At 40.4% G+C, this 22,181-nt stretch overlaps 1 protein-coding gene across 5 annotated transcripts in view; it reads left to right on the top strand.

The window, feature by feature from the left end:
• The window catches only part of APP (amyloid beta precursor protein), a 195,273-nt gene that overhangs the window by 82,877 nt on the left and 90,215 nt on the right, over positions 1-22,181 (top strand). The window lies entirely within an intron of this gene.

The raw sequence follows: 22,181 nt of genomic DNA, 5'->3' as shown, positions 1-22,181 counted from the left end.
AATGGCTGTGTAGCAAGAAGGCATTTTGTGTTGAAACGTGGGCGCTCACTTTCTTCCAAAAACCTTATGCAATGGAAAATATAAGTTGAGAATGGTTATGCACAGTCTTTATTTTTAATATTCTTGTCATGGGATGAGTAGCAACAGTAACTTAGGAATTTTCTCAGGCAGGCGTATGTGGCATTCACATTCTCTGAGAAAATTCCTTCATCCAGGATTTTTCTCCTGTGAAGCTGAGAGGCCTCAGAGAAAAGGAAAACAATTCTTACCTCATTTACTTCTCCTGTGTTTTGCTCCTATGGAATGTGTTTGGAGATTATTTACCCAAAGTTGTTTTGACTCTTTGGCCAATCAGGGCCAAGCTGGGTCAAGACTCTGGAAAGAGTCACAAGTTTTCATTATTTTTTTCTATCCTTCTGTAAGTATCCTTTCTGTATTCTTTAGTATAGTATAGTATTCTTTAATATAATATAGTATTATAAAATAATGAATTAGCCTTCTGAGAACATGGAGTCAGATTCATCATTTCTGCCTTCATCAGGACATTCCTAGCAAATACAATAGGTGTATTTGGTGTTTTGGGTTTTTTTTTTTAACAGAATTCTATCCATCAATTCATACATTCAATAACATTTCAGGGTTAGGGGTTTTTGATTGTTTGTTTTATTTGGTTTTTTGTTAGATTTACTTCTCTTGCAGGTCGTTAAAGTTGGCCATGTGGTTTGCCAACAGCCCTGAAAACTGATAGCTGAGTAGACTACAGCTATCATCCCTCTGTCCAGGTCTTCTGCCAAAACAAATGGAACAGTAGTGTGTGTTTTTTAAGGAACCATTTTGACTGTATATGAAATTTTTGTGCTTGGGAACCTGGTGAAGCTCAGGCAGGTGCTAAGTGGTTGGGATGGAAGTGCACGTTCTGAGGAGCCACCAGCTTGGCCCCAGGCAGCCAGGGAACTGCTGATGGGTCGGTGTTCTGTCCCCTCCAGGGTGAGCTCTAATTTCCCTCCTACCACCATCACCTGCCTGCCAGTCTTTGCCTGTTAGCACGGGCTGTGTGTCAAGCTTCCATAGGTTACTCATCCCTACTGTCACAGGAAGCTGCAGAGAGAACAGTGTGGCACCCGGGCGTGGGAGTGCAGTCACTTACTAAAGCAAGCATTTGATGGGAATGTTTGGGTGGTTTTGTTTAATCCTATGCTTGCATTTATTTATTTATTCTCCGTGAGAAGACTTGCATTGGTTTATTTGAAAGGGACTGTACTTTGCTCTTCTCTACTTTTGCCTTCATTGGGCTAAAAGGGAGGAAAAATGCCTGTGTAGGAGGGAGTCACAAAATGATGGAAAGGAAAAATCTGGTTCTGCAGAGCAGTTGTCCATAGCCAGCTTGGCTTTTAACTTCCTAGATTTGATCTGTTCATACATGGATCATGCCAGCCCTGGAACCACAGCTTGTCATCTCATAGGAATACTGCTGGGAATGGACGATGTGAGGTGTCATACTTTTAATGAGACCCAGAGCCTCCTTGTTAACAAAATAAACCAAATAGCTTTAATATACTGTTAGCTTGAAGGATTGCTGTTTTACTGTCTGCAGTGTAGTCTTTCCTGATGAGCAATTGCATCTATATTAAGGCATGTATAAGCAGTTCTGCATTTTTTTTCCATATAAGCTGTATTCTGACATTTTGAAGTTTCTTACTGACCTTCAGGTTAAAAAGTAATATTAGGGTGTTTCAGAATCAGAACCACGTGGAAACTTTCTTAATTATCACTTAGGGAACTTAAAGGGGAATTTGTTCCAGTTAAATATCTGAAACTTTAGCTAATAGAAAGTCCTTCAGTCTTAGTAGAACATATGAGTGTGCTTCAAAGAAGAAAAACAACTTTAGTAGTAATCTTTTTTCTTATCCTCCTGACTTTCTGTTGTTGTTTTCTAGTAAATTTGAATGTACCTAAAAATCACAGAATTCATAGATAAGAGTTGTGTTTTAAGAGTTTTTAGCTCTGTAACCAGGCTGATGTACTTAACCCAGCCATTAAAAATGTTTCCTAATTGTTCAGTTTAAAATACTGAAGAACAAAAAACTGTATTAAGAATAGTGAATGAAGGTCATGATTAATGTAAATTATTTACTTTATGCATTATGGTATTTGATCTTTAACTCCCAGTGGCTTTGTTAGTGAGTTCTTGGTGTATAAAATATTTAAATTACCCTGTTTTTCTATTAGGTCATTGCAACTAGGTCAACAGAAAATTGAATCTTAACTACTTGATATCAAAGTTAATTTTGGCAAAACAATATTGGCTGTGTAGTAATACTGGCTTTTACTTCTTTTTCTAGAAGGTACTCAGGTGAATACATAAACAGTGTCTTAGGAAGTTTGAGCCTCCATGCTTTGAAGGAGGCTGATTTTCATTTAGTTTTAGCTGCTCCTGATTGAGTTGGTCTTACATGTGATATGTTTTTATTCCTTTTTATTATAGTTTAACCTAGGGCATAATTTCTGAATATGTTACCTTGTCAAGTCATTATCTTTGGCATGTGAATGCTCTTAATCCATTAGGAGATTACTAACTATTTATGATGAGCTCCTGTAACCACAGTTGTCTGGATCCACCCAACAGAGATTTTCTGTGTTTATGTCTTGCCTTATAATCATAAATATCCTGAGTTGGAAAGGGCCCATCAGGATCACTGAGGCCAATTCCTGACCCTGCACAAAACAGCCCAAACAATCCCACCATGGGCCCAACAAAACACTTGAGCTCTCACCTTGGTGCTGTGACACCTGCCCTGGGGAGCCCATTCGAGTGCCCAGCCCTCCTCTGGGTGAAAACCATTTCCCAGTGTCTAACCTAAACCTTCCCTGACACAGCTTCCTATGGCTGAAAAGGAAGCTTTTGAAATTTATTTCACAGTTCATTGAAAATGCAAGCTCCCAGGCTCATCAATGATCCATGAAATATTTGGCTACCCAGTGTGGGGTTTGTCTAGTTCTCTTGGATTTTATCTCTGAAATCTGGGGTTGATTTTGAATATAGAAAACACAGCATGTGTAAATCATGATGAATGTTGTACTGTGAGTGTACACAACTGAAGTAACAAATCTTTCATGTTTCTTTTCCTTCTAAATCTGAATGTTTCAGATTTTGGCAAAAAAAAAAAAAAAAAAGTTAAACTTCATTCTAGTTACAGTGTGAACTTCCCCTCCACATGTCCTTGTGCTCCATTCTGTAAATCAGAAACATTTTATATGTTACTTTATTTCAGTTAGTCTGGGAGACAAGGGTTTTAGAATTAATATCTAATTGAATCTTAGAATCTAACACTTTCCTGTAGCCTATCCAGAAGCTTTTTACTGCTTCATTTGTTCTCCTTTATTAAGTAACAATGATACCCCAAGTTAATTTGACATGTCATAAAGGAGTAATGCTGAATTCCCATGCACCTTTCTTTCTTGTGAAATTCTCTGAAGTGATAGGCAGCTATAGTATTTTATATCGATTTTTCACAAATGTAACTGCCCTCAAAATGTCTCTTGTGTCAAGCTACTTCAAGATTAACTTTTATACTCTAATAAGAATGGAAGGTGTAATTTCAAGTTAGGCTTTTATGCTGTTTTGTTATGTATGAGCAATTGCTTGTGTACAGTTATTGTTATCTGGTCTGTTAAAACAGAACTAGTTTACAGAAAGTTTTTGCATGTTATGAGCTACATACAGCTCTGAAGTGAAATGTTCACTAACACAGCCTGCACTGTACTGTCTCCACACTGGAGAACTGGGAGGATGCCTTTCAGGTCATCCCAGGTGCTTTGAGGTGCCACCTCTTCCTGTTTGTCCTTCTCCCTTCTTCCAGCAATATGGCTTGTAAGGAAGGTGTCTGTGGTACTGCTCATTGGCCAAAAATCCTTTTGTTCTCAACTGCATGTAGCAAGAGAAAATCTGAAGTGTCTTAATTGTGTTTTGGCCTGTGTACCACACTAGAAGATATGGATTGCCCAAAAATTCTTCTTAAAATTTGGATTTCAATAGATGGTACTGATGTCTCGAACTACCCTTTTTTTCCATCTGTCTCTCTGCCATAGAATTTCCTTATTCTCTATTTATCACATGACAACTAGCTGAGGGTGAAATGGGACACAATAGCACCTTTGGTGAAAACTTGATGAAGAACTCATTGATGTGGTGATGTGGCCTTTCATTTGGCAAAGAGGTTTTTTTTTTTAGCTACTGCTAGAAGGGAAGTGTTTGTTTTGCTGAACTTGAACATCAACTTGTTTGACTCTCTTGTCTGACACAGCAAGTTCAGATTTCTTTCTGAGCAGGAAGGGCTATGCTGCAATAAAGTACCTGAAAATCTGTTTTGGCAGCTGTCATCTGAAGCTTTGGTTAGGCAACATGTTTTAAAAAGACTTTTTAGCCATGACAGTCCAAACATACTTCTTATTTGAATAATTAAGTCCTACGTACAGAATCTCAGACTGGATGAGGTTAAAAGGCACTATAGTGGATCCTCTGGTCCAACCTCCCAGCTCAGGCATGATTTTGCCAGAGCACATTGTACAGGGTTGTATCCAGATGGGTCTGGAATGTCTCCAGTGAGGGAGACTCCACACCCTCTCTGTGTGATCTGTTCCAGTGCCTGGTCACTGCACAGGAAAGAAGCTCTTCCTCATGTTCAGACGGAACTTCCTGTGCATCCGTTTTTTCCTGTGGCCTCTTGTCCCATTGCTGGGCCCCACTGAGCAGAGCTTGGTCCCTGCTCTGACCCCTCCCTGCAGGCACTGACAGACACTGATGGAGCCCCTTCTCAGTCATCTCCTTATGAGGCTGAACAGCCCCAGATCCCTCAGCCTTTCTGAGGGATCTCATAAGGAAGATGCTCCAGTCCTTTCATCATCTTTATCAACTTTAATTGGTGAAGTTTTTCATGGTAGCAGTTTGACTTCAAAAGCAATCAAGGCTTCTTGCTGTCCTGTTGGACCAGTCTTGGCCTGAGCATGAGTTTGTTGGTAAGGTGTCTCCTCTGTGTGACTTTAAAGAGGAGCCTTGAGAGAGTAGTTCAGCTTCCTGGGCAATTAGGGCAGAGGCACATGGGGGAAGAGGCAGCACCACCAACAGATGTTGCAGTGGAGCACATTTTGTGTCTGATTGTGGGAATTCATAGAAGCAGAGGGTTTTGGGAAAGCTGCAAATGGCAGGCCTCAGAGACAGCAGAACAGTGATTAGAGCTAAGCAGTAGCCATGAGATCGGTCAGCAGAAAAATTATGTAAAATGTAGAAAAGTAAGGACAAATAGAACAATGGTCTGTGTATTAACGCTTGTCTAGAATAACTCCCTGAGCTACAGAAAAGTTTATCTAGTAAGAGATTAAAATGTTCTAAGCCTAATAATGGAGCTCTGGGCATTGTGTTTTAAGGCTTACAAGCAGGTATTGTATTTGAAATAAGCAAGCATTGCTTTAACCCAAGGTACATGTGCTTATAGTTGTTGGATGGAACTACTGTCAATATGCTTTTTCTTTGTGTGATTGGGCAAAAAACTTATAAAGTGAGTTGTAACATTAAGTTCTTGGTCTGCTGCCTGGGATGTGAGCTGCTGGCATCTTCCCATTGTCATAACCGTGTAATGAGACTGATGCTGAAAAATAAAACAGCTCAAGGCACGTTCCTAGCAGTCCTGTCCTGTTTGTGATTTGTACATAACCCCCAGCCAGCAATATCTGTTCTCCACTTTCAGTTATTAACGCCACTGGAGGCTTACCTGCAATGCTGCATTGTTGCTGATGTCAGAGGAATGGCACAGCATAATGCCAGTTTTCATCTGCTCTTTTAAAAGTTTTTGCTCCTGATTCGCTAACCTGTTACTTAAAGCTCTGTGTTTCCCTGTGTTGTGTGCAACTCTCCAAATGGAATTTGGGTTCTCTGGAGCAGTGCCCACTTCAGCTAACTTTTGTTAGCCTAATGTTTTCTCTGTGTGGAAACTCATAAGATACATTTCAGCTCATATACATATTGTCAAATATGTATGTAAAAATATATAATGCACTGATCTTCCTTAATATCATTCCTGTTTTGTATTATGCATTTGGAATGGATGCTTTGGCATTACATTTTTTTCAGTGACGGTTCAACTAGACCCTTTTGACTAGGGGCAGAAATCTGCAAAGGATTTAATGATAAAAATAAGCTTTTATAGACCTTTTAGATATATTACAAAATGTTACACTCCAGTGCTTTATCTTGATTTATTCTTATTTGGTCATCCTTTCTGTAGGCCTACAACATGATATATTTAGTGTTCTTGTAGAGTTTGATGTATTCCTTACTGTTGCTCACCTTACTCTAAAATACATTTACTCTCTCCATTATTTTTTATCTCTTGATGTGATACAAGATAATTGAATTTTTAAAAAATCTTCATTCTGATACTGGGAATTAGACTATGACACTATGCAGTGTTTCTGAGCATAAAGTCCATGCAAGTAGTAAATATTATTATATGTCGCTCAGTATTTGCAAGGAACATATTGTTTATATTATTCCTTAAGGTCAAGATTCGGTTCTCAACAGAACATGATCTTACCTGTTAATTCTGACATGGCTTCTGTCCATAATGACTCATTTACAACAAAGAGGAAAAAATGAAACAGGTTGGAATTAATAACTTGATAGAATTTGAACATCATCTACCAGGTAACATTTTCTCTTGGTAACTACTGTTGTGTTCACTGAGTTAATTCTTACAATGTGAACTGGAGAGAAACAGTTTTATTATAAAGAGGGTGAAGTTTTTTTGTAGGTAGTAACATTTATATAAAATATTTATGTGGCATTGCACATTCACAGAAATTGTTGACTTTCATTGAATGTAGAAAGTATGTTACAGGGACTTCTGTATTACTGAGTGCACTCATGGGAGGGTTAGTGACAATACAGAGCTTTTGTTTCTTAGTTATTCAGAGCAGTTCAGCCCCATCATTAGTAACAGTTATAACTTTGACATCCTGCCCTTGAAGATAGGAGAGTTGGAGTCCTGGTGAACAGAATCCAGTCCCCTTTCCTCCCTTGGTGTGTTTAATGATAGAAGCCATAAATTGTATTTACATTGTAGAAAAAAAATAGTTTCTTTTAGAAACTGTTTTTTAATACCTGGAGTGGGTCCAAAAAATTTGCATACCCAGTGAGGCAGGTCATTTCTCTAATCGAATGTACTGTCCCCCTCATTAGGCAGCCTGTCTTCTCCTCACTGATAGAATTCACTAAACAAAACTAGTACCAAAAAGAAGCCCTGAGGTGTGGTATTTTTACTTCCTTCCAGGCAGAGTATGGCTGTGAGTACAGTACAGCCAGGAGCCATTTCACATTGAGCTCCACAGCGCAGGTTTTCACTGTCTTGGCTTACAAGACAGGTGTCTGCTAGGGAAGGCAGAAAAGTCTCCCTTGGAATGGAGAATATAAACCTCCTCCCTCCAAATGATTAGAATTTTGAAATTAAGGGGCTCTCAGGCAAAGATATGGGAACAGGAATAACAGTTCTTTACTAGTATGTATAATAAAGCAAACAAACAACAATAACTGTGGCATTATCAACAAACAGAACCCAAACCCAGTCCTGGCCTTTTTCAGCTGTGGCACGTTCCCCTTTGTTGCAGTTCTGGTCACCCCCCACCCCATCTCTTTTAACCTGCCCCCATTTTTGAGGTATGTCTACCCCCCTGAAAGAAACTCCCAAAAACCAAGAGTTTCACCTCCCCACCCATCTCAAGTACCCAGCCATCAGTGCTTCTTAGCAACACAGTGGTAATAAGGAAAGAACAGAAAAAAACCCAATCCCAACATTTACCCCACTAGGACTGCATCCATGAAAACCATAACATTCCAACTTGGATACAAAGATGTTGCAAGAGGGAGATGGTGTTGCATACCTTGCCAAAGTTAAGTTGGATGGTATCTACTGCTCTGTTCTTAACTCACCAATTTTGCTGTTTCATCCTAGAAGGCAAGTTAGGTTGATCAAGCACAGTTTACCATTATTAGATCTGTTTTGGCTGTTGCTAATCATCATCATTATCCCCATGTGCCCAGAAATGGCTTTCAGTAGAACTTGGTTAAGGATTTTCCCAGAAACTGAAGTGAGGCAGCCTGTAATTCCCCAACGCGTCTTTCTTGCAATGTGGTTGCAGCTTCTGCATTTTCCACACATCAGGAAAAGCTCCCTCAGATTCTGTGTCTTAGAATATGTAAATCAGTCAGGTTTGGCTTTAAACCTTGTAATTTAATCTGGTTTATTAATCAGAGAACTTAAAACTGCTAACCATGAAGGTGTTTTTTGGAAAACTGGTAGCCATAGACAAGTTTCAAGTTGTCTATTGCTCTAATACTTAAAACCTGGCTTACTAACCACTCAGAATTTACCATGAAGAAATAGCAGTGTTTATTAGTTGTCTGTTGCTAGTAATTCGTATTTTATTTCTAAAAAGTGTTGCTGGCTGAATGCTGATTGTGATATTGCATTTAGTCTGCATGGTTACTGCTTTTATCTTCCTGGAGTTACATGTGCCAATAGGCTCTTCTCTTTCTCCCAAGCTGTCCCATCCTGGCTGAGCTGCCAGACCACACTGTCATTCTTTCTAAGAGATAGGTAAAGGCTTTACTTTGTATAGAACAAAGTATTGTTTTGTCAGGTAATTGTCAGTTAGATAGCTTGTAAACTTTGCAAAGCCTCAGAGTAGTTTTTTGTTTTCCCATGTCACTGCTAAATGGCATAGTCCTTCTCTCATGAGTGGTAACAGTTTCAGTGAAAGTTTGGTCAGGACTCAGCAATGTTACAGGACGTGGTTGCTTAGGGTTATAATAATCAACAAAGTATTTCTACAAAGCTGATCTTCAGCTGCTGCTTATGGAGTTATTTATTTCAAATGCTCCTTCTAAGATTACTTGTTCACTCATTATAGCCTTTGCACAAGATAGTATTGGAGAAACATTTACTGCCTGAACTGGATTTTGTAGTAATTTCTGTTCTTTGTTGGAAGAGAAAGAAGGAGAGGAACAATTGGATTAACTTACTTCTGAAGTAGAAGGAATCAAAAATTTTATTTAAAAATGAGCCATATCAAGGTGTTTGGGAAGGGGGAGCAGGGGAATAGAATTGAAATCTTGCTGAAGTAAACATGTCCTTGTTTAAAATGTGTTATATTCCTCATTGAAGTGTTATCATTTGAAATGCCTTTCAATGATCAAACCTTCAATGTCTGAAGTATTTTCATTCTTTCCACCTATCTGTGGTCATTATTTCCACTAGACATCAATGACAAGCAGGCCCTTCTCTAGCTGTACTCCTAATACCAGATGCTCTACTCTAATTACCAAGAATTGTCCATGAGAAACATCTCATCATTTAATAATGCAAAGCACAGCAGGATTACTGGTCCCAGTTGTACTGAATAATTCCTAAGCATTTAATCTTTATGCCATCTTTGCATTTGATTGGTGTCTTTAGCAAGTCACTGGTATGAATATTTAAGGTATTAAAGAATTCATTAATCCAAATTGCTTCTCACTGCTTGGTGTTGCCATTTCAGAGCCCATTTGCCAAGTACATCTTACATAGTGAAGTGCATTAAGTATCCCTTCAGCCAGAGGGAGGGCACGAAATTTTAAACTGGTTGGAGATTTGCATTTGCAGGTCTTGCTGCAAAACATGTGTGCTGCCTGCTGTGAGAGGGGGAGCAGGAACACTGACAGCTGGTGTGCAACTCATTGTGCAGCTTAGCAGTAACAGAAAGTGATGTCAGTAGCTGGGGTGCTAAAATTAGTGCATTTGGTACCATTTGTGAAGCCTGATATGTTCTGAAATTCAGGCACAATTTCATCTTTTGAAAACCTGAAGACAGCTGGGGGGAGGGGAAACATTCACAAATACAAGATTCCCAAAGTTTTGGAATGTATCTGCTCTTTAGAAATACCACTAAGTTTTTTTTAGTGTTTATATTTAAATATAAGGAAGAGCACTAACATGGGTCATGCAATATCAGTCATCTTTATTAAATCGTGGTATATAGTTTTGTTAATTTCCTTAAAGGTTCTTAGAAATGCCTTTGTCTTTTTAAAAGCTGCTGTCTTTCATATGTGGAAGTTCAGTCTTGACATTTGTGGAAACTGACTTCATTAAAAATTCACTGAGTATGGAGAAGTGTGCCTTGAATAATCCGATTCCTTTCCTACTATAGAGTTAGCATGTGCAAGTAGGCTCTTCTATTTTCCGCTAACTTGAGTCATGCCATGCTCGTCTATTTATTGTCCTGCCTGACAGTGTGTACAGGAGCTCATCAGTCATGAAAAAAGGTGTAATTGGAATAAAACTAAAGCACATGAGTACAAGGAATAAAGGGAATCTCAGTAAAGTTGGATGACTACAACATAAGAGGCAATTAATATTTTGAGATGCAAAATAGATCAGCAAAAAATCAAAGTGTACTTTATATAAAAAAAGTCTGAAAATGATGAAGAGAATGCATTTATGCAAAATATTTTTTTATTTTATACACCACCTGAGGTTTTCTTGGTATCCGTGGTTTTTTTTAATTAACAGTATCTCAACACTGGACTGATGATGCTAGCATAAAGACTTTCAGTGGTGTATAGTATGGAGGGGCTTGACAGCTGGCCTGCAAGCAAAGCTGAGTTACTAGAAGAAATAAGAGTTGGTGATTTTCAAGTGTATCCATAGCAAGGAAGAAGACAAGGCCATCAGCATGGAGACAGATTAGAAAAGATACATGAACATTTTTGTAAGCTAGACTACGTGCCTAAGTAGATGTGTATATGTGCCTTACTAAATTTCTGTAAAACTATTGCCAATTATATTGATGCTAATTGCTTTGGACCAATGAATATAATAAGTTATTGTGATGTAGTTAATGACATAAGATCATGCTTTGTTAAGAGTATATAAGCTGGAGAACATGCAGAATAAAAACTTTTTTCTTCTTGGACCCTGATCACACCTGTATGTCACGTCTGACCTAACAGTGACATTATAGATGTCATTTTTCTGCCCTGAGGATGAAGTAGGTCCTTTCTTGAGGTAATTGCTGGTCCTTTACTAATACTACATGCAGCACCCATATGTATGACATTCCTGTTTTCTCTTCTTGAGCCTGCCTGGGTTAGTGAGTCCAGATAGTGCTTTTGGCCTCTGATGTGGGGGTACTTGGGAAATGTGCTTCTTTAGAAGAAAACCTGTGTTGGGGGCTTGGTTTCTTCCTTTTTTATTTACAGAATTTTTTCCTTTAAGTTTCTAGGAGACTAACTACTGGGTGCCTATGGGTACTTAAAAAAGGTGACCAAGGTGGGGAGAGCAGTGTAGCATCTAGCTACACTTCTTTTTCTCTGGGAGTTTCTCTCTGAGGAGGAAGATACCGTGAGATTTGGGGGCAGCTAAAGGACGAGGTCCTGGGGGCAAGCTGCTCTCGACATTGGAAGGAGGATGATCAAGCTGTTGCTTACTGCAGGGAGAATTCACTGTCACTGCCAGCATCCAGTCCTGTACTGCTTCTTCCTTTCTGTGGGTGAGCCTTTGCTCATAAGAGCAGCCATTGGGCTGGGACTTTATTACCTCACTAATTGGTCTGTTTTAAAGCATTGTCAGAAAAAGGATGATAAGACTAGAAAAATCTTACCTTGCTGAAAGGAGCATGCCCAGATATCTGGAGTCTTCTGCACCATTTTGGATATAGGAAGTCCTCAAGATATGACATATGGTTCAGAAATTGTTTTCCCTTTTGTTTTGTATTTCTTGCAGTCTTGCACCCTGCATGTCTCCCTAAGTGCTTGATGTGGGATGTGTGCACTTCACTGTGGAAGAAAAAGAGTTCTACCTGTTTTGGAGGAGGAGAAATATTTATCACCATTTCAGGTTCTGTTTTTCATGACAATTTTCAGAGACATGGAGGTCAGGATACTCTTATCTCTTGTCCCTTGGCCTTCCTTTTCCAGGCTGAGGTGGTCAGTGTTTTAAGGAACATTTCTGTGTTTCTTTAACTGCACCTTGCTGTACAAAGCTATACAGAGACAGGATGTTTTGCAAACAGAATGGCAGTGACATGTAACAGTAGGGATAGAACTGCATCTCTTAGGCAGTACTGTGTAAGCAGCTTCTGAGGGCACATGGTTTGTTTCAAGTAAAAGTGCTGTTATCTTTGAAGCTACCACTGTCCTATATTCCTTCTGGATTTTTTTTTTTTCCTGCTGAGTTGTGGCCAGAATTCTGCCCAAGGTTCTTGGCAAAATCATAGTAAATCTTCACAAAATAGTCTCATTAAGCCTTTAATGTTTCAGATCTGTTCCTTAGAGTTTTCTGGTTCTGTTCTTTTTTCAGGCTTATTCCTTTATGTAAATTTTACTGACTTTTCTGAACATCAAATAATTTCCAGTAGTTATTTGGTTATTCTGCCCTCCCATTTGAGTAGCCCAGTTAATTCCCTCTTACTCTGGATCAAGCAGTCTTTTCTAACTTAGCTTGGCTTTCAGCACCTTCCAACTTCTTATGGCTGCCTTTATTTATAGCACTGCAGTAAACCTGTTTTAGCCAGACATGCTGCTGTCAGTTTAGGGTGGGACCTGGAATCTCAAAAAAACAACCTCTCTACTTGAAAACACACCAAAACTTGCCACCTATTACTCTGCAGCAAGCATTGACTCACAGCATCCTTCACTTTATAATCTTTTTTACCGCTGTAAGCAGCAATGCTTCAGTCACCAATGTGTTTAGCAGCCTTCCAGAGCAGCTGAGCATGTTCTCTTACAGATTTGTTAGGCAGAATTACTGCCAGAATGGAGTGGAAAGGAAAAAGTGGACTAAAGAGTCTGCTGGGGCTGTAGAAAGAGAGGGGAATAAGCATTAAGTGATTAAGTGCAGTGTGGGAGGAGAATTTACTTGGGCAGAATCACATAAAAGCTCTGTCACTGAGGCAGGATGGAGTCAGGCTATCCAGACTTCATTACTCCTGCTGTTTTTTAACTCAATAATTCCAATAAATTAGGCAGGATTATGTAATTGTGAGGGAAGGGGTTGTGCTTGCAACAAATTCTCATTTGTGGGCCAAGCATTGCAGATATAACGTGTGCCAAGGAATTAGAAGGGAGAACAACTCAGTCCAGAAATTTGTCATCTTCCCAAGGTGAATTCTGCAGCCTGTTTCTTGGTAAATTGTGTTTGAGAGGCAAACTCTTGATTTGTGGTGCAGGGCAAGCAAGTTTGCTAGCATGAGTGGTAGGCGCCTGGAGGAAGAAAACTGAAGGGAAAATTCCTCAGGAAACCTTTTTTGAGGTGACCTTTGCTGCTGATCACACTGATAACTTCTGGGATGGTGTTTTTTACTTTGTAGGCCTAGAAGGAAGGTGGGACAGGAGCAGGAATCCATGTGGCATGATGCTGTGGTAATGGGCTTTATCACAGCTCTTTGATGTTGCATTACTGAGCAAGAAAGGGACAGAAAAGGCATCTTACTGAACTCACAGCAAAATTTTTCCTCGAAGATTTGGAAAACAAGTAAAAAACATGAGAGACGTAAATGAACTTAAAGTTGTAATAAACTGTTGAGGTGCTGTGGACTTTTGAAGAATGTTTATTTGCTTTGTTTCTAAAGATGCCAGTGTGTGGTGATGTGCATTTGAATCTTCTTGCATGTAAACACATTTATCTGCTTGTGGCATAATGCATCAAATCTGATCTTGTGCTCTATCTGGGAAGTAAGACAATTATATCAGATAATTCAGTCAGGCAACAAAATAGCAAAGTGAGCTGAAATTCTATTTATGTCTCTGATGGAAGAACTATAGAGGAAGGAGGAAGAAGGTTTGAGAAATAACCTTTTTAATCTATGGTACCCAATGGAAATGAAGACATAGTATGCCCCACAAATTAATTATATGTATATTTCTACATATATAGTTAATTGTTTTGGTCCAGTCAAGTGTACTTTGATGGATTGTACCTAAAGGATTTTTGCCCTTTGGCTCTAGAGTTCTATGTGAGGTATTTGGAGCTGCCAGAAATCACAGTAGATCATGTGATACATCAACACTGAAGCTCCTTGTGGTGCACATGTAGATATTTAGATGTCAATGAGTCCATTCCAGAAGGGTTCTCTTTACCTTGATGTTGTGTCCTAAGCATGTTGCGTGCCATCTGTGTTTGTGGAAAGTACCTTAAATGTCATGATTTCATAGCACCATTGCAAGAGCATCAAGATGATACCAAATAGTACAACTAGAATTATCAGTCAGTTCTTAATCTAATAGGAGGGCTTTACTAATCCCAAATAATTGCCTTTTGTAGCCTAGAACAGTGGAGGTTTTTTGCTTGAGAGTCATTGTATCAGAGTGTATTTTTTGCTATGTGTGATGGGTTGGTACCATGCCTGCTAAGGAACAGAACAATAGCAGTCCTCTCCCCTCCACCCTCCAACTATAAGTTATGGGGAAAAAAATTCTTGTACTTTAAGGATGAAGGGTAAATATTGAGATCAGTGTTGGTTTTGTGTCACTGTGGCACTCAATACTGAAAGATGCAGGACACGCTTTTATGGTGCAAAGAAGAAAAATATTGATCCTGATTTATTTCACACGTGTCTATTTATAAGGTTTTTAAAGAACATCCCCTGTCTATCCCCAACTAGGTAACAAATTGTTACCCTGTATTAATTGTTCACTCAATTGTTCAGTGTTTATGTGCAAAAAAAGTTGTTTGTGAGAGATAGTTTTCATTTTCTATCTAACGGTGTAGAAGCAGTTTATACAGGTGGCTAGTGTTTATCACAGTCCTAGAGTTCTTTCTCAGGGAAAGCAGGTTGTTTTTCATGGTCTTAAAGTTCTTCTCAAGGAAAAGAAGTTGTTTTTCACTGCTGCAGAACTCTCTTCTCACAAAGAGCTTTCTCATGGCTTCTGTCAGCTCAAGTCAGGATTCAGTTTGTAGGCCTTTGGTCTTGCTGTTTCACCAGCACAGTTTTGGCCAAGCCTCTGGAAGACAGAAGAGTTGCAGATATTCCCACTCTGTGCACCAGAGGTGGATGTGCAGGTCACGCTGTCACTTCTACTCCTGCCCTTCAAATTCTGTCTGCAGGTCTGCATTGCTGTGGGTCTCTAACTGAAATTCATGTCACAGGCAACAGATAAAATGAGGGAGTGGGAACAGTTTTGCTACAGAGCTGGTTTTGGAGGCAGCGTTATGGGCAGGAGTTAAGCCTCTTCTTGTCAGAAAAATGTTTCAGGCTGCTGGGGCACAGACACACTTTATCAGCACTACCTTGCATTCATGTTGGCTGATGGATGAGTTTATGGAGAGGCCTGTAACTTCTATTTAAAATTAAATTTGAAATTGAAGAACTCTACAAATCCCTTGTTTACTATAGGGTGTTTAAATCCTTCAAACTAGAATGAAGACCTTTAACTATATGGCTTAACATGTGTCATGCCCAAGTTCAGAGGACAGCCATGCCAGGGACTGGGCACAGCAGAAAACTCCTTCAAATCACATTTTCACTGGCACAGCCTCTTCTCTTCATCTGTAGGTACCAAGTATAATACAGGGAAGAGCACTATGGCTGGTTCATTTTATTGCTAGATAATTGTGCTTACTAAACCATTTTGCTGAAAAATTTTACAAGTATCTAGGTGCTTTGCATCGTCTCTTCTTTTCTGGACTTCTGAAGAAAAGAAAAAACATTTTCAAGAAAGCATTGTTTCCTTGAACTTCAGGCCGGTGCATTTGGCTTGCTCTCTCACGCAGATTGCAGCTTACTTTTAATTACCAATGTTATAAATGAGAAAACGTAAAGATTTAGGTAAACATGACATTTAATTAAAAATCCTAAAGCTATGTGTCTATTTAAATAGATGTAATACTGTATGCATAACATAGTACATACTGAAGAAATGTGGCTGTGTGAGCACAAGAGGTGACAGAGGTGTTGGAGCTGGGGAGCAGGGCAGAGCAAGGACAGCAGCACAGGAAAGGGGTTGTTCTGTTCCTTGGTTGGCATCTTGCTGAGTGTGGGATGGTTCTGAATAATCTATACAAAGTCACAGGGAAGTGACACATTTCTCTGAATGCTCCCAAATATATACTGTGCAGGCACTTGAGCTTGTAAATATGTTTTAGCAAGGCCTTTGTTCTCATTGGTGACATGAAAATGAAGCCTTGAGCCCCAGACCCTCAGCATGTGCACTGCCTCTTCATACAAAATTTAACACAGGCTTTGTTTGAAAGTACTTCTCTAAACATGGTTACTTTTTGGTTTGGAGCCCAGCCATCTGCTAGAAGGTGTTCGGTTTTGTAATGGATTTTCTTTTATTACCTTTATCATCTTATCCTTGCTTTTTTTTTCTCTTCAATGTTGGTGGGATCTTCACATTTCATCTAGTTTATGGAGTGGCTGGAAAGTCTGCTGATCAGGACCATATCTCACACAGTGCTTTTATTTTGTACTACTTTGCTTTGATACCTTCCATTACACAGATAGGGCAATCATCTTGTTAGGAGCATGCAGACTTACTGAGCCTTTTTCTTCCTAGAGAAGATGTTGGAGGTTAGGATTTTTTCCTTTTGTTTCGCTCGGAAATTTTCTCCCATTTGTTGCCTAAGAGGTTGCAACAATGAGTACTTAAGAGAAAAAAAGATGTGGCCACGGGAGAAGGTGCAGTTGGTTGCAGTCTCTTAGCTGAGGAGTGACCTTGGTAGCTGGGGGACTTTCCCTTGGGAAAGTGCAGAGATACCATGAGATTTTGGTCAGGGGTTGGGCTCAGTCCCCTCTCCCTGTTTGGCTCTCTGGATCGGAGTGGAGCTTGTTGTGGTTTTGGTGACAGACTGCTGCTGCCCAGGGCATTCACTGCCACTGCAGAGTTCTTGTCCTTCACTGCTTCTTCTGGGTGAGCCTTTGCTTGCAGGAGCAGCGGCTGAACTGGGACCTTTTCAGCACCTGGCCTCACGGGGAACAGGACCCTGACTCCTTCCCCCTCTGTGGAGGAAGCGTCTCCCAGCTGCTTGCAGAAGCCTGTCTGCCATTGCCCAGCTCTGCTGTTCCTGCTGCTGCTTTGGGCTTTTTGCTACGCTTTACCTCCATGTCCTCCATGTCCTCCCAGAGCCCTGCAGCTCCTGTCACAGCTTTGGAGTCTTTGCTGCACTTTGTTTTGCCATCCTGGGTGCGCTCCCCTCTGCTGTTCCAGCCTGCTGCTCTGAGGTTCTGCTATAGCCCATTTGTCACCTGGAGTAGCCATGAGACTGGCTGGTGCCTGAGAGTTTGTGAAGGAAGTGCCTTTTCCTTGGAAAGGAAGCCCTTTTCCTTGGAAAGGAAGCCCTTTTCCTTGGAAAGGAAGGCCCTTTTCCTTGGAAAGGAAGGCCCTTTCTCTGGAAAGGAAGGCCCTTTCCTTGCCCTCCCTCTGCTGGAGCTTACATTGCCATGCGCAGGGACGGCCGAGCCCGCCCCACAGCGCCCCCTGCAGGCCCAGGGGAATCATCGCACCTGCCCTGCCTGGCCGGGAGCCAGCAGCGCCCCTGCTGGCCGTGACCAGAACTGCACCCAAGGGGAAGCGCTCGATGGCTGAGTGAAGGGGTTTTATTGTTTATTGTTTTATTGTTTATTGGGTTTCTGGGTTTGTTTCTTGTTCCTGCCATTGCTGCTGTTTGTTTGTCTTGTTATACTTATATACACTAGTAACAAACTGTTATTCCTTTTCCCATATCTTTGCCTGATAGCCCTGTAATTTCAAAGTTATAATAATTTGGAGGGAAGGGGTTCATCTTTTCCATCCCAGGAAGGTTCCTGCCTTTCTTGGCAGACACCCGTCTTTTAAACCAAGACAGAGGATTTTAAAGGTTTTGTGAATGGTAGCCTTTACTATAATTCCAATTCTTTTGTTAGAGATTGATTCTTAATGATATTCTTAGTATTTGCTGTGTTGAAAAATGAAATTTCTGGACCAGAACTTCTGGTCTTAAAGCAAAAAAATCCGTTGTTGTTTCAAGAGAATTTTTCAAATTATAGAAAGTCCTTGACTGAAATGAAGTTACTTAATATTAAAATGTAGCATTATAACATCCAGCAAAACTGTTTTTGAACAGTGTGAGCTGGTAACCTGTTGTGATATACCAGGATGGGGCAATAAAAGAAGTCTGCTACAAACACAGTGGACAACTGGACATCAGGAGGGGGGTTACTGGCGTTATGGGGGCAAAGATGATATTTCTAAAATTAAATTCAAATGTGACTTACTATGTTGACACAATACATGTTGTGGTGATGTGTAGTTAAAAATGGAAAGTTAAGCAAGAAGCAATTTGCAGGATGTTGAGCAGAATGTTGGCAGCCTTCAGCTAGATGAATGATGGGCACATGATGGTGAGTTTTAATGTGGTCACACAACCTCTACTCAGAATTCCCCTTTAGAGCTATTTTCTCCAGATGGCCAGATACCCGTTAGCCAGCAGGGTCTGGTTTTAACCAGCCCTTCCCTGCAAAAGTGGGTGAGGAGCTACTGGAACAGAAGTAGCTGTAACACTGGTGTGTTGGATAACCTGAGAAGATATATGGATTTATAAACTCATCAAGAGAAAAACGGTGTCATCATGGTTTATTATTAGAGTACCTCTGCACAGGACATACTTCTAGCTGTAATCAAAATACTGGAGATGCTGAATAAGGCAGAAAAGCACTGTGAAATAGTGATAAATATAAGGCAGACAGAGGTAGTGTTGTTGGTGGTAATGATACCAATGCTTTGTGGTTGGTACAAATTTTGCAAGCCCTCCATCCATGGTCTGGCCAGGGTTTACCCTGACTTGCTGGGAGATCAGGGACAAGGTGCTGGTAAGGACAAGGGGACAGCTTGGGGCCAGGGAGGCTTTTAAGGCAGTGCTGCCACCTAGGGAAGTGCTGATGCTGCTTAAGCAAAACACAGGCAGGGTGTTGAGGACCAGCCCAATATGATGCAAAGTCAGTATATTGCTGTGTTGGAATTAAAAATAATATTGGAGTTGAACTTGGCAATCCCATCAGTAGAAATTATAACCAGCACTGCTCTGGGTTGCTCCATCAGTCAAAGAAATGTAGTAATGCATAGCTCTCTCTGTCATGGTATGCACTGGCAAAGAAAAGTAGTATTTCAGTTTTTTCTTATTTTTAGAGCCTCTCATTGGATGCTCTCCCTTCATATGTGCTTGTTTTCCCAGAGCAATCTGTGGGTTACTCACTCAAAAAAGCAAAGAATCCTAGAAATCTTATGACTCAGCATAATTGAAAGTTAAACAAGTACAGGAACAATACAGGCAGAAGCTTGCCTGCAAGCCTAAAGTGCTAGAAGTGCTTCTTTCTGATTGATTTGTGTTTCTGTTAGATTATTGTAAGCAAATTAAACAATCCAGTTGTCAAATAACTTCAATTGAGTTTGTCACACTTGAACATAAATTTATTTTAAAAAGAAACAAAAAAAATAGAACAGAAGTTTAAAGCTTTGCATTTAAACTTTGGTAGTAATTATTGTGAAAGGAATGAAAAAGGTTTCTAGAACATTAGCTCTGTGTATGTCTAAATAATGGATAAAGTTAAATTTAATTTTTATAAAAATAGAATTGACGGTAATAGAAATCACATGTGAAGTTGCAAGTGATTGCTATTGCCTAGATTTTTGCACACCTAATTTGCTATAATTCTGTATATTGAAGGAGTATTACCATGAGCAGCCATCCTTCTCCCCAGGTCCTCTGTTCCTTCCAAAAGACAGAGGAGGTCTTGTTCCAATAAATGCTGTGAAATTCAGCCATTGTTTGCAACATGGAGCCTCATCTGAAACGAGAATTTGGGTTACTGTGAAGATGCTGTTGCCTTATTTTGAAGCGATGTGATTCTATAAAGCAACGCATATTTTCTGTGTGCTAATCAGATCTAACACAGTATCTTCACTGACATCTGAACATCTGCTATTTCTGTAGTGTATTGTTATGAGTTGGTTGATATAATTAGATGCTCAAAAATTAATGTGCTTTATTTTAAATTATTGCATACTCATGCATACTTTTAATGACACTGAAGCCCAAACTGCCTTACCCAGAACTTTGGACATACAGCTTTCTGTGGTGGTGTTCGCAGGGGTCCCAGGAAGAGGGAAGAGACGAGAATGTTGACTCCGTGTTTCAGAAGGCTGATTTATTATTTTATGACATATATTATATTAAAACTATACTAAAAGAATAGAAGAAAGGATTTCATCAGAAGGTTAGCTAGGAATAGGACAAGAATGATAACAAAATCCTGTGACTGACCCAGACAGTCCGAGCTCACTGTGATTGGCCATTAATTAGAAACAACCACATGAGACCGATCACAGATCCACCTGTTGCATTCCACAGCAGCAGATTATCATTGTTTGTATTTTGTTCCTGAGGCCTCTCAGCTTCTCAGGAGGAAAAATCCTAAGGAAAGGATTTTTCATAAAACATGTCTGTGACAGCTTTCCATCTTCCATTTGGTGGATGTAACTCAGTGGTACATCCAATTGTGTTACTTTTCACCAAATCATAGATTGGGTCAGTTTAGAATGGACCACAGTGGGCCATCTGGTTCAACATCCCTGCTCAAGCAGAATCATCCCAGAGCACATGGCACAGGATTGCATCCATGTGGTTCTGGAATATCTCTAGTGAGGGAGACTGCACACCCTCTCTGTGTGATCTGTTCCAGTGCCTGGGAAAGAAGCTCTTCCTCCTGTTCAGGTGGAACTTCCTGTGCATCCGTTTCTTCCTGTGGCCTCTTGTCCCATTGCTGGGCCCCACTGAGCAGAGCCTGGTCCCTGCTCTGACCCCTCCCTGCAGGCACTGACAGACACTGATGGAGTTCCCTCTCAGTCTCTTCTCAAGGCTGAACAGCCCCAGCTCCCTCAGCCTTTCCTCATAAGAGAGAAACTCCATCTCTTCATCATCTCTGTAACCTCCACAGGACCCACTGCAGGAGCTCCCTGTCTCTCTTGTCTTGAGTAGCCCAAAACTGGACCCAGCACTCCACATGTGCCTCACCAGGGCTGAGTAGAGGAGCAGGATCAGCTCCTTTCACCTGCTGGCAATGTTCTTCCCATTGCACCCCAGGATCACACTGGCCTCCTTGGTCCCCAGGGCACTGTTGTCTCAGGGACAGCTTGTTGGCCACCAGGACTCCAGGTGCTTCTCTGCAGAGCTGCTCTTCAGCAGGTTGGCCCCCAGCCTGTGATGGTGGCCAGGGTTATTCCTCCCCAGTTGCAGGACACTGCAGTTCTGCATGAAATCTTCATACTCTTGAGTCTTCAGCAAAGCCTCTGTGTGCTTGTCCACTGCTCAGGCACTTGACTAAATTAAAGCATTAATAGTTGCCAATTACTTATGTCCTGAGAAAGTTCAGGTATCTGCCAGGCTGGTCTGCAAAAAGCTGCAAATTTATGTGACTTTCACTGCAGGATTGGTGTGTGACACCACTGGGAACTGAGACTTTGTTAAATGAAAATGCAAATTTTGTATTTAGGGTAACCAGAAAGTGTACTAACTCATTTTTGCAAGGTAATTTTGGACACCTCTAGAAAATGCTTCTGTTAATTTGCAGGCATTAGGGTGTGCTAGGGAAGCATGAAAATAACTTTTTTCCCCCCTAGTTAACTAAGTTACAGCAACTAGTTAATATTTCCTATTTAAGGGCTTCAGATCAAAGGCACTGAAATACAGTGAGGAATTTAGTGTGATATACACATCTTGGTGTGGTATATAGCAAAGGTTTGTTTGTTGAATTCTGCCTTTTTCCTATGCATTGGTTGTTGGTTATTTTTAAAACTGACTTTTTAATTGTAAGTCTTAAGGGCCACTTCATCAGCTTCCTGAGATGACTCTACTCAACAGTAAGCTTGTAGGCATTTAATTTTGATCAATTAACCTATTACTGCATCCTAATAGCCACTGGACCATCTTGATTCTTTCAGGTAACAAACTGTAGTTTTTTGTAGGCTACAGACAAGTGGGCTTTAGGGAGCTGATCTATACCAGCTGAGTCATGTGCTTTCACAATTCAGTGTATGTTCAGTATATACACTTCTCTGAAGTACTGTGTAATTTTCCCTTTAAAAAATATCTTTGAGAAGGTTTGGGGTTATTAATTTGCAA

The sequence above is a fragment of the Ammospiza nelsoni genome, chromosome 2 (genome assembly GCF_027579445.1).
Source record: "Ammospiza nelsoni isolate bAmmNel1 chromosome 2, bAmmNel1.pri, whole genome shotgun sequence".
In the NCBI taxonomy this organism is placed as follows: Eukaryota; Metazoa; Chordata; class Aves; order Passeriformes; family Passerellidae; genus Ammospiza; species Ammospiza nelsoni.
This window is presented reverse-complemented; position numbering and strand designations above follow the sequence as displayed.